Source organism: Lytechinus pictus, chromosome 18 (assembly GCF_037042905.1).
Source record: "Lytechinus pictus isolate F3 Inbred chromosome 18, Lp3.0, whole genome shotgun sequence".
Taxonomy (NCBI): Eukaryota; Metazoa; Echinodermata; class Echinoidea; order Temnopleuroida; family Toxopneustidae; genus Lytechinus; species Lytechinus pictus.
In genome coordinates, this window is record NC_087262.1 from 14,845,382 (window position 1) to 14,859,135 (window position 13,754).

Consider the following 13,754-nt stretch of genomic DNA (forward strand, 5'->3'; position numbering starts at 1 on the left):
TATTCCCCTTAGAAAATGAAGTTTTCTTTTGTTTGAATAGCTATAAAAATTAGATTATAAAATTTTTGAGGGTAATTTTAATTCAAAATATTACTGGATATTTTATTCTAAACTTACGAAAATTATAATGAAAGAGCAACTCCCCAGCTTACTATCGATACCCGAATTGTACCTCATACATCACTCAACTAATTGATGCTGAACACATCACGCATCGAATTCCATTTTTCCAGGCTTTTGCAAGAATAGGGCTGAGATAAAATTTTCGCGGATGCCCAAGCTTAGATATTTCTTTGATGATTTTAACCAAACGAGGACAAATAGAATCTGTAGAACTTGTCTTTCAGATGAACTTATATAGCCATGCATGTTGACAACGGTTCAAGCAATATACACATTTTTTATAATGAGTTGCTCTTTTAAATTCTGGTAATTCAAAATTGTATTTTTTTTCCATTCCTTCATTTTTCGCACTGTGTAATCGATCCTTACAAAAATTTCCGTAGCTCTGATTGGTTGAATCGGTTAGTAAATTTGGAACATTTAGACCAATCGTGAAATACTATTCGTAGTCTTGATCGGCAAACTTTTTAAAAATGCTCAGGATGTCAAATTAAATTCCATTCCTTATTTAGGGCCTATACGTTCAATAGCTTTGAATATATGTCCATTCTTAATAAATACATACTAAATTGGGGCCTTGTTTTTTTTAGATCTTATTATCAATTAATTTCAAATTCCTTTGCAACTTTCTTTTTTCCCCTTAGGTTAAAGAATTTTAAGTCCAAGTTGACATTTGACGAGTGACTTGGACCATGGACATGGCCCTGGGAAGCGGGAGAACCACAAAATGTCATTGGGGGTGCTGCGTGTATTATTCTCCATACAGGGGCAGCGGAGCAAAGTTGAAAGTGGGGGGGGGGGACACAGGGGAAAAGGGCACTTTTCTTTCAAAAAGGGTACTATCTTAAAACAAAGAAAAATAGACTTATCAACAGTGGTGTAATGAGCAAATAATTTAGAGGGGGTAGATAATTATGTAAGTTGTATCACATACAATTTATAAGAAGCTGCGAGCGAGCAAAGAATTTTGACATTTTTAAAACGAAAATCCGATTTTGTGATAGATTTTGACATAATATTAAGAAAATAATATTACATTTCACCTTTCTATCTTTCCTTTTATTTCCTTTTCTTTCTTTATTTTTTCTTGGTCGTGAAAAATGAGGAGGGGAGGGGGGGGGGCGAGAGCCCCCCATCTGTACGCCACTGCTTATCTACCCCACTCACAAGACTCATGAAACTTTTTTTTTCCTTCATAGAAGTAACAACTAAAAATTAGAATATTGTTTTCTTCTTTCAAAGGGGCACTCGATAACACATTCAACAGGTCTTTCTCAGGCGAAGGGGAACAGAACACGATCGTGAAGGGCACTTTTCTTTGTCATACAAGAAAGGGCACCTATAAGAAGGCGAAGGGGCATTTGCAAACGGCATATGACAGGTCCTTCTCAGGTGAAAGGGGCACAGAACACATTTGTGAGGGGCATTTTTTCTTGGGTAAAGGGGCACTGATTCAAGAAAGGGCACTTACAAGTAGGCAAGGGCACTTGCTCAAACATAAAATGAGTCCTTCTCATAAAATGAATCCCTCCAGGATCACCGCCCCTGTCCCCATAGGCATCACCCAGGTATTCTCGAAGATTTGTAGTGATACCTTTTTTTTTTTTTTTTTTTTTTTTTGGCTTTTCAAATTTCTCGGGATCAAAATTTGACTTTCATTTTGTAGTGAATACCTATTTTTTTTCTCTCTTAAAAAAAAATCGTTTCCAGGGCCCGGACCATGGACCTTGTACAGAGGCGCCGATCCTGGGGGGCAGGGGGGCGATCGCCCCACCAATGAAAATATTGGGGGGGGGGGCAAACATATCGTTTTGCCCCCCCAATAATTCCGCATGTGCAAAAATAAAATAATGAGATTATAATGTTACACAGAAATCAGCAAGCGAGATTGAAATACACAACTCGTTCTTTATCTAAAATCGTGCTCAAAATGTCTGCTTTTCAAATTGGAATATAAATTTTTTTCAGTTAGAAATGTCAAAATTTTCAGCTCGCGCTTCGCATCTATTGTTCATTTAAATACCCATCTTAATTATTGGTACTCAAAACGCTTAGAATATCAAGCTTTCAGGTCAGAATATAAATAAATTTCAGCTCGCTCTCGGCACTCTCATTATCTGCTAGTGAGATACATGTCGTCCTCATGAGTTACTACAAAAAGTCCTAAACAGGTACCTTTTTCCCGTTTCCAGGTCAGTATACTAAAAAATTTCAGCTCGCGCTTCGCGCTCGCATATTAATTTGTTGGTGAGATATGTGTCTCTTTCTCATGAATCATGTACATATATATATATATAATTATGTAGGCCTATATATATATATAGGCCTATGTGTGTGGGGGGTGGTTTGTTCATTTTGTGTGATCGAACGCCTTTGGAACGTTGATTTATGATTTTGCCCCCCCCAATCTGAAAAACGGATCGACGCCCCTGACCTTGTAGATTCATGCTTGAATTAAGTAAACTTCTCGGTCAGCACGTTCAGTGCTTTAATTTTCGATGATTAACCTTGCTACTTATTAGTCGATAGATAGCGCTAGTGTTCTTCACCAAGCGGTGGGGATCGGTACTGCCAACATCATTGTGCATAGAAAGTTGAGAATGTTCATTCTTCTTTTTTTCATAATGTGGCCCTAGTTTCACTGTTATAATGATTTATTAAAGGACAGAACATAGAAGAATTCCAAACAAGAAACATAGCTCCCTTACATCATCTTAGTATCTTACCCATAGTGGACTTATATCATAGAGATGTATACATCTCTATGACTTATATACCCAAGAACTGAATAAGAAAACGATAACAAAGTTTCGCCAATAGATGGCGCTAATCCAGTCTAAGTAATGGATCTTGCTTTGGGCCAAGATTCGTTTCAAATTTGCTTTTTATATTCATACACTATTCTCCAAACATCGCATAGTTCACAAGTCAGATCAATTTTTTTTTCTTTGGTGTGAAAGTATGTTCCTCCACTTTTTTATGAATATTTGAAATCTCAACACAGCAACCGAACTTATCGAATGTCTTATAAGGCGAGTATATATGCCGAATGAAGAGTAAGCGCGGGGGCTAGTGGAACCGGGGGGGGGGGGGGGGGGGACCATGTACAAAAACATAAAAATGATCGGCTGATTGTGATTTTTTTGCATGGTCAGTCCCCCCTCCACCAGTTAAAAAAAAACAGTTTCAAAGCCGTTCCGTGGCCCTGATTTTATTACACGTAAATAATGGTTCTCAATTGATTAGGCTTATACTAAAAGGTGGACATTACAGATGGCCTTATTTTCACAATGTTAATATATGATCAAAGATTATATGGTTCTTGAATGCGATTAAATTCAAGGAGAAATCAAGTTTTTTCAAAATCATAAAATGGGGATATATCTTTCCTTTCATACTCATTGATTTTCGCAGTGTTTATAACCTTTATAAATCATACGAAAAAAAATATTGTAGTAGAAAGAAAGAGGGTTTTAAGAATAAATTTATCTAATTCATTAATATGAAAAAAATATATGAATAAGAAAAAGTAAAAAATATAACTAAATAATTTATAAGCGAAGGTGCGGAACGTCATAAGATATAAAAAGGTATAACGTTTGATGTTATACGCTTTGAACAACTGTTATTAGTACTCTAGCGTACTAAATAATGATTTTAATGATATAAATAACGTAAAATATTGAAGAAAAAAATAAAAATATGGAACGCTTCACGATTTTGCGTGTCATCCTTGCGCAGGGGCCATGCTAATCTTCTCTGTATCGTTCCAATTTTAATAGATGTGTTGCCGAAGCGAACACGATAGTGTATCAGAGCCCCCACCCTTTTATGGCTCCCGGTGCCGAAAATCATACTTCTTGCGGTTGACTTTTGTGAGACATTTGGGTGAAATTCATGTAATTTTAGAGTATGGAAGGTATCTTACATTCATTGACGCTTTCAACCTCCTACAACAACAAGTAAGTATTAAAAAAGAAAAAAAAACAAGAAAAGGGGGCTTTTTTATAATAAATTATGTAGTAAACTAAAGATTTGAGAAAGAAAAGGGGTTCTTTAGACGTCAATAATCGTTTTAAGCTGTCCAAAATAATCGATTATAAATATTGATGCATTTTCAGTTTTTGTTTTTATTGATAAATTCTTTAAATGCCCCTTTTTGGGGGCGTTTTAATGGCCTGTTAAAGCTGATGTGCCCCTTTAAATTCTACTTTTAATTCACCTGTGAGAAAGTTTGGATTCGTAGCAACTCGGCCAAACATACTACTCGGATTATTTGCAACTCGTTCCACATTATCCGAAACATAGACACGACTGGCTAAACGGCATATCTTGGATGAATCGATTACTGGCTCCATTATCATTAGGCATATATTTTCAAAATGAATTCGATATCAGAAAAATACCTGCAGTGATTTCATTTTACTTTTCAAACAGTACTAACAATTATTTTGAAAAGGTGATTTGGAAATTCTTGGAGCGTTTATCGTGCCGGTTATTTGTTGGCCGAGTCGACTTCACGTATCACGTGAGAAACTTCTCACAACTACGTCATCATCATAGTCAGCTGATCAGTGCCGTATTCCTTCTGTTTTGCGAAATTTCCAAAGTATGGGTGCTACCTCGCGGTTAATATTCACTTTTGTTATTAAGGAACCATTAAGAAACGCTGCAATTCTTCAAATTCTCACATAGAACTCATCTCCATCACGTGTATAAATGTTTTATTCAAGAATGTTGTAATTTATTTCGAAAAAATAGAAGTTCTCAATCTGTTCTCCATCTCATGTTCTGCTTGAGACGATGATCTTCCCACCAATTAATGTGATGGGACTCCGCGGAGACCACTCATCGTTTCATGATCCAGAACAAGTTTGGTACCGGTATTTGGTTAGTATTAGTATTTCTAAGCAAGTCAATTTACTTTGCATATAATTGTTTGATTTAATTGTTTAATGTTAGTTTTATTTGCACACCTTGTCGTCGACGGTGTACTGACTACTGTAATCATTGGATAATGAAGCCGCTATTGTGTTTGTGCAGTAGGTTAAGACGGGTCGAACGAAAGTTTCATCAATCGCATCCGGCCCGCTTCGCTTCGCTTCGCGGGCCGGAGCTCCCTGGTTTACATCAAGCAGGTGTGTCTCATTGCTAGGCCCTTGATTATTCCAGTAGAGTTCTATTGCAGCTCAGCGGGGCCTCGAGCTCTCGCGCCCCGGAGCTCCCCAGACTGTCAGGCTTGTATTTGCCTGTGGCTGTTGATCGGTGAGCCCCTGGTTTGGTTTTTATCCCAGCCTAGTATTAATTATGGCTGCATTCTTTTTCATACACTAATCATTCCAATTTTTTAAAGAGCATGAGAAAATGTAAGAAAATTCGATTAAAAAAAAAGGGTGAAATAGGATTAGGATATTATTTTCTGAGTAGGCAGTAGCCTAGACTAGAGTCTCTAAAGACTCTAACAGTTAGAGAGTTTAGATAGCTGAAATCTGTCTATTTTTTGAGGGGTTTTAAACATCTAAAAAAAAACTTACTTTTGCCTCCTATAGATCTAGGTCTACGTGGGAGATAGACCTCGGTACTTGGAGGAGGTGTATTTAGGACGTTAGTGTACACAACTGAAATCTGTCTTGTCTGTTAGGGTTTATTTCCAACTTCTGTCATTTCTTCAATTATCAACTTTTCTACTATCATTTGGTCTATCATCAATTTGTCCACTATCCACATTGTCTATTTGCCATTTCGTCTAATAATCAGTTGGTTCAATAGCCATTTAGTCCATAAACCGTTTGGTCTAATTGGATAAGTGTTACTTGGGCGAAATGAATGAAAAGAAAATGGGTATTACACTGACTGGTTATTAGACGAAGTGGTGATTATACAAATTATTACCTTTATTACCTATTACCTTTATTACCGGATCTACTGGAAAAATGCAATTACTTATGCAGTCGTGTTTCCAGGTCTATCACTGTTGCTATCTCCATCTAACTACTAACTATTAAAATAACGTAATAAATTGATTATTGGACCAAATGATTTTTGGACGATTTGTTGATGGACAGATTTGCATTAGACTATATGAAGGTAGACCATGTGATGAGTGGACGAGATGGCAATAGACGAATCAGCAGTTTACCGTTTGTATGTTTTATCTTTGTATCTTTTTAAAAAATACTTTCTCTAACACAGGTGTAAAGAAGCAAGACGTAATCAGCAAGACAACTGAAAAAACATAGTCTGACACTTTTGGTCTAGATGTAGTGCAGCAGAACAACCAACGAAACAGATATCAAACCCAGGGGGGGGGGGGCAGTCACATATATTGCTGTAAACTTGCATGACCCAAAAACGTGTTTAAAGGGTTGTTTTTTAGTTTTGGACCCGGGCTGTGCGTCCACTCGTTAAGGGTATCAAAAACATCGATTTAAAAAAAGGGGTTTTGAAAGACTGGTCAATGGTCAATCGCGGGGTCAAACATATTTAGGGTATTTTTTTTAAAGACTAGCCAAACGTGTTTAGGGTATGTTTTTCCCCCCAGGGCTTTATCCTCCTTGTTTCTGAAAAGTGTTAGGATTCTTCCCGATTGTAAGCAACGACCCTGGGAACAGGCCTGGGAAACAGGAAAATGGTCGTGAATTTGATTGTCACCTCTTTTTCCACGCAACACCTTGTTTAGGGACCAAAATGTATAGGAAGCCTGAGAAAAACTTGTTTAGGGTGTTATTTTGCACACAGAGAAAAGGGGATACAGTTTTCCAGTCCATCTGCTAATACGGTAAATAAAATGAGATTGCCTCTTAAAAAGGTCAAAATGTTCCCCTGTTGATTTGAATAAAAGAAAAATCCAACAAGCACAACACTGAAAATTTCATCAAAAATTGGATGTAAAATAAGAAAGTAATGACATTTATTATTAAAGTTTCGCTTAATATCACAAAACAGTTATATGCACATTCCGTTCGGTATACAAATGAGCAGAATGATGACGTCACTCACTATTTCTCTTGTATTTCAATATATGAAATATGAAAATTTCGAATTTTCTCTTCATTGTCATGTGAATCAATATTTTATTCCTCCCTGAACGTGTGGAATTACCATTATTTTAACAGTTGATGGTTAAGTCAAGTTGGTCCTGAATGTCAAATCTGTAATAAGTGAAATATTGTTTAATTCAAACAATAAAAAACAAAAGAAACAGTGAGGGACATCATCGACTCCCTTACTTGCATATCACTGAGTTGTGCATATAAATATTTTATGAAAAATAAGCAACACTTAAAAATGTCATATCTTTCTATTTTTACATGCGATTTTGATGAAATTTTCAGCATTATATTTCTCTATCAATTTAAATCAACAATTTTTGGGACTTGACCTCATATTGCCTCATACGCCATAATACCATGTTCGGCCCCCCTCAAAAAATTTAGTGCAATTTTCTTCTTGTTATTGCTGATCTGTAATGAAAGTGATTTAAGCAATTTTTTTAGAAACTTCAATGTCATTTATTTTGATAAATGTAAATTCTTTGTAAAGTACTGTAAGTGAAAACTTGGATCTAACTCATGCTACAAAAATTTCATTTTCAACTGACAGAAGTTTGTCTTCCAACAGTTTATTTTGGTCAGAGCCTAAACAGTTTATATTCCTAGATTTCAAAAGAAATTGAGGTTTATTCAGCTCAAGATCACACTTGCAACCTGCCAAGCTCATTGAGCAGTTTTTAAACCAAAATGCTGTACTCTGATTTGTCACAAGTATTCCAAGGCCACAACTGGCTGGCTATGAATTCCATTGTTTGGCCTCAATGCCCTTGCATTGACATTGGATGTTTTCAGTTTCAGTTTAGTTTATTTATTTATTTATTTATTTATTTTGTTTTATTTATTTTATACTGCAGGATAGGCCTGTTCAGTTCTTAAAACTGCTTTACAAAGGCGCCCTGCAGTTTAAAATACATGTCAAGATAACTATGAACAACAACAACAAACAACATCAAAAATACAAAATACAAAATATCTAACATCAGAAACAATTAACACCAAAATATACAGTGGGAAGTGACAATTTAAACATACATAGCATTGTAAATCAATGGAATATCATTTCGCTCAATTCGTATGAAAGGCTTTGCATAATTTTTAAAAAACTAACAAGGAGGTACAAACTTGTAAATTTGAAGGAAGTGCATTAAATAATTTGGGTCCGACATATGCGAAAGATTTTCTTTTATGTTCAATTCTAGCTTTGGGAAGCTGAAGGGGGCATCGTAAAGAATACCGTGTCCTGTATTTCACGGGCCGTTTACATACTAAAGGTTTTAGATAATTTGGAACTAAATCATTCATTATTTTATATACAAGAACACAATACTGATATTTTATACGCTGATCTACTGATTGCCACTTCAGTGACTGCAACAAAGAAATTTGTGATGTATTATAATCTTTTTTCAAAAGCATTCTGGCATATTTAATTTCACTTCCATTTTCTGATAATAAACATAACAAACATATATACATATGGATGAATGTACATAACAGAATAAGTGTCATAAGAATACTTCAATAATTAATTAACAAATTGGTAGGAAATAGTTGGAGTATATATAATTCTTTTTGTTCCAAACACATTTTGATAATTAGACAAATTATAGATTACAGTTAGCATGAGAAAATGAAGATGAGGGACTTATTAAAAAGCAAAGCTTGTAATGGTAAGTAATTATGTTTATCGTCATGCCCTTTGGTATCTTTCTCATTTACATTGTAAAATACAAATATGACCTGAGGTAGTCTTGCCCTTATAATCTGGAAAGTTAGGGGGAAAATTACATGGGGTCGGGGGCGATTTGGTTTCGAAGTGCTCAAAAGAGCCCTGGAAATAAACAGGGAGCATTGGAAATCACCATTCATCACAATGTTAGAACTTATCAAATGTTACAGATATAGACAGTGAGTTGTGAAATTTAGCCTCAAGAATTTTTTTTTTAATTTGCCAGACAAGACAGTGACTTGGAATTTGTTGAATACCCAAAGCCCCCCCCCCCCACCCCCACGATCTCCACTCATCCTCATGGTTGATGGTACATGGCACTGGCGTAAATCCTTGTGTCACCCCTATTGTTCAGGAGGGGATGGGATAATAGATCATCCCCCCTTGAACAATAGGTGTGACCCAAGGATTTACGCTGGTGGGAGAGTGGTAGGCAGTATCTGTTTTGTCTTATTCCGCTGGTCTACATCTAAGGCCTACGAGCTACACGCAGCTATATATAGCCTCCTGTAGCAAAGAAAAGTATTAAAAAAAAGTTTTAAAAAGTATGTTTGAAAATTGCAAACAAACAAATTTCAGCTCATGAAATATGTCTGGGGTAGAGTTCCTTTTGCGACAGCCACCCAAAGTGAAAGAAAATATATCAGGGTTAGGATGGCTGTCACTAAAGGAACTCTTTCCCAAGTCTACTGTGCAAATCCTTCACATGAGATTAGGGGTCTGAATGTGCAGCCTAAATTGAAATCACAAGATATTTGTGCTAGTATTGTGTGTAGACTGACTTGTTGATCAAAATTTCAATCAGGGTCTAGTGTGCAAACCCTTCACTCAAGGAAAAAGGTCTGAATATGCAGCCTGAGGTCCCTTCCAATGACTTGTGTACAGAAGGGCCCCTCCTGTACAGGCATTGAAACAGCAAGTTGAAATTGTGCTATAGTTTGAGTGAAGACCACTTGTTGGATAAAAATTTTGATTAGGGTCTGTGCCTGCAGACTAGCAGAGAACCACGAGGGCCTAATGATATCAGGGCCCGTCTTACAAAGAGTTGCGATTGATGCGATCAATCACAACTATGGACGGCCAGCAATGTCAACATCTATTATGCATGTTTGATCAAAATATTTTCTAACTATGATGCATATTCATACATTAGCGGTTTTCTTGAAAATTCAGTGTGCTTCTCTTTGTTTACAAAGGACATTGTGAATATTTCCTGTAAAAAAAAATTATGACACTGATAGATTTACAGAGAGTTCGATTGATTGGATCAATCGTATTTCTTTGTAAGACAGGGCCCTGGTATCACAGACCTAAAACATTTCTCATAGACTCATGTGTTAAAATGGCACTTTTGGCGCGATAGCTCAGTCGGTAGAGCGGGGGTTTCGGATTCCGGTGACCCGGGTTCGATTCCCAAGTGGTGCGCTAGTGCCCTTTGGTAAGGCATTTATCCTCATTACCAGGTCCCTCGGAGAGGACCTTATGCCGTTGGTCCCCTGGTTGCTTGCTCACAGGCATTCGTACTTTCTTAGCAGTCAGGTAAAAAAACCTCGGTATAATTAAAATAATTGAATTAATTAAAGAATTTATAAAAAATAAGGATGAATTCAGGGGTAGAATGTTTACTACCAGTGGATAAGATATATATCTGACAATCCATATCTGACCAGAAAAGGGTACCTCGACTGGCTGATTTTTAAAATAAAATTGCATTTATAAAAAGGAATCTCCTGAGGGATCAAATTCATCACCTGAATCGGTAAAATAGCCATTATCCTTCCACCAGTCAAAATATAGTTCCAGAGTTAGTGATATTTCTTCCCAATTGGGAAAAGGAAGTTCAGTAATTACCAAAAAATAGAATTAGTGTTAGATGGACAATCATATTCACACACTTTGTCAATCAGTCATATCAAAATTTAAAAAAAATTGAGAATGGGTTGGCTCAAATGAATATCTGTTGCCTTCCCGATGTTAATAGGCCTGTGCGACCATCTGGGTTCTTACAGGTGCTTGAAAATCTGGAAAGTCCTTGAAGTTTGCCTTTTAAGTTTTCAGACCTGAAAATTCTAAGTCCCTAAATTCCTAGAGATTCAGAAATAATCCCCTTTAAGTACAGTCTGAGAATTGAAATACCGTAGGCCAATATGTTCTTTAACCAAAAATGTTGTTTTCCCCTTTATAAACTTTATGAACTTCTACACAGAATTTTGAAATTTTGACTAAAAAAATTTTATGCTAATTTATCCGAAATTAATTTATGCATATTTTTAAAAATTCACATAAAGTGCTTCTCTCAGTGATCACAACAAATTTTGTTGATCGATTTTGATATTTTTTCTTCCATCTTATAGAGCTTAATGAGGTTCACCAAACTTCTACACAGAATTTTGAAATTTCGAGTAGAAAATTATTTATGCTAATTTATGCAAAATTTATTCATAAATCACAGAAAATGTCTCTTCTTTATTTGTTGACCGAAGTTCAAAATGCTTCTTCTTCGCCATTTCAAGTCCGATTTCAATTCTACAGTGCGTCCCAGAAAAAACAAAACCGAGATTTATCGATGATTTATCATAATTTAATCACAAATACAATAGACAAATGACCTACCATTGTAAAGCTTAGAATCTCCTCTTTCATCTGAAATTACTTAGATTATTTCTCATTCACGAATGAGTGAGCAAAAACAATTTGAAGAGGGGATACCAAAAAGTCATTTGGCGGGCTGTATCTGAGTTTCAAAAAGAAAACCACATTTTTAAAAAGTTCAATATCTGCTCTTTAATTTGATACCTCAATTACAGAAAATGGTCAAGAAATAACAAAGTTCTGGTTATTTGAAATAAGGCTTGAATTTCAATAAATTTCATAAAATGAAGAGGTTCTACAGGCTAGCGTTCAAACTCACTTGACACTCCGTTTTGTTGACGATCAGCCATGCATTAAGTCCTTTGTTAACCATGCGATAGCTTCTGTGGGAAACCGGTGAAAACACGTTTATTTAATGAAATTATGGAAATACAAGCATTGTTTCGAGAATACATAACTTTTTACTTCTTGACCATTTTTTGTGATGAAGGTATCAAATAAAAGAGCAGATATTGAACTTTTTAGGCATGTGATTTTCTTTTTGAAATTTAGATATCCCCCGCCAAATGAGTTTTTGGTATCCTTTCTTCAAATTGTTTTTGCTCATTCATGCGTGAATGAGGAATAATCTAGGTAATATCAGATGAAAGAGGAGATTCTAAGCTTTACATTGGTAGGTCATTTGTCTATTGTATTTGTGATTAAGTTATGATAAATCATCGCTTAATCTCGGTTTCGTTTTTTCTGGGACGCACTGTATTTGCTTTATATGATAGCACTAGGTTGGGGATTCAAAACTGCTACACAGAATTTGAAACTCATTAAATATTCTAATTTATGCACATTTTTCTAAATTCACAAAAAAATACTTTTCCTTTATTTGTTGACCAATTTTGATTTGTATGCTTCCTTCTGGTAGAGCTTTATGAGTTTCACCAAACACAGAATTTTAAAATTTTGACTAGAAAAAAATTTGTGCTAATTTATGCATATTTTTAAAATTCACACAAAATACTTTTTCTTTATTTGTAGACCGATTTTGATTTTTTTTCTTCCATCTTGTAGAGCTTCATGAAGTTCACCCAACTTCTCTACAGAATTTTGAAATTTTGAGTAGAAGATTATTTATGCTAATTAATGCAAAATTCATTCATAATCACAAAAAAGTTTCTTATTCTTTATTCCGTGACCAACTTTGATTTTTTTTTTCATCCATCTGGTAGAGCTACATGAGGGTCACCAAGTTTCCACACAGAATTTTTACATTTTTACTAGAAAATTATTTATGCTAATTTATGCAAAATTTATTCTTAAATAAAAAAAAATACCTTTTCTCCTTCATTTGTTGATCACTTTCAATTTTGTTTGCTCTATACGATAGCTCTAGGTGGGGATACTAAATTTCTACACAGAATTTAGAAACTCATTAAATACATGTATGCTAATTTATGCATATTTTTCAAAACTCACAAAATTGCTTCTTATTTATTTGTTGACTTTGATTTTTTTTGTCCATCTGAGAGCCTCATAAGGTTCACCAATTTCAATTATGTTTCCTTTATTTATGTCACCAATTATTCACTACAGTTTCAACTGGGCTGAAATTAAAAAATTTTGTAAAATTTTGTTGCGAGATGCCGGATGAGCCCCACATCATTGATGTGCTAGTTGAAATGGCAGCATAACTTAGAAAGTATATGGCCCTAGTTCATGAAACCTGGACATAAGGTTAATCAAGTATTACTGAACAACCTGCCTGAGTTTCAGGTCACATGACCAAGGTCAAAAGTCATTTAGGGTCAATGAACTTAGACCATGTTGGGGGAATCAACATCAAAATCTTAACCTAAGGTCAAGTTTTTGAAATGTCTTCATAACTTTGAAAGTATATGGACTGAGTTAATGAAACTTGGCCATTAAGGTCATCAAATATTACTGATCATTATTTAGATGTAAGGTTCTAGAGGTGCAGATATTTTTGACGTCTTGCGAGTTTTATTCAAAGAGACAAAATATTAAACTGATTTTTAACGTGCATGCCTATGAAAACCATCCAATATTGAAAATATTGGACAAAATGAATATTTTGCCCGCCCACAAGATTATTATTGGTTAATAAATGATTGTGCGCATGAAGCTATTGTTACGTCACAATGAAATTGCATTGCGTATTAGTTGCCAGGAGGTGTGGTAAAGGAACGGAGCGAGATAGCATCAATTAATTGGATTCAAATGTGCAAGCTTGCACTCTATGCTAG

General features: G+C 35.4%; 1 non-coding gene across 1 annotated transcript; it reads right to left on the reverse strand.

The window, feature by feature from the left end:
- Nucleotides 1–3,819: 3,819 nt before the first annotated feature.
- Nucleotides 3,820–3,926, reverse strand: LOC129282314 (U6 spliceosomal RNA). Its single transcript, XR_008586583.1, has one exon. It is a non-coding gene; the product is annotated as a U6 spliceosomal RNA (small nuclear RNA).
- Between the last annotated feature and the right edge of the window lie 9,828 nt (nt 3,927–13,754).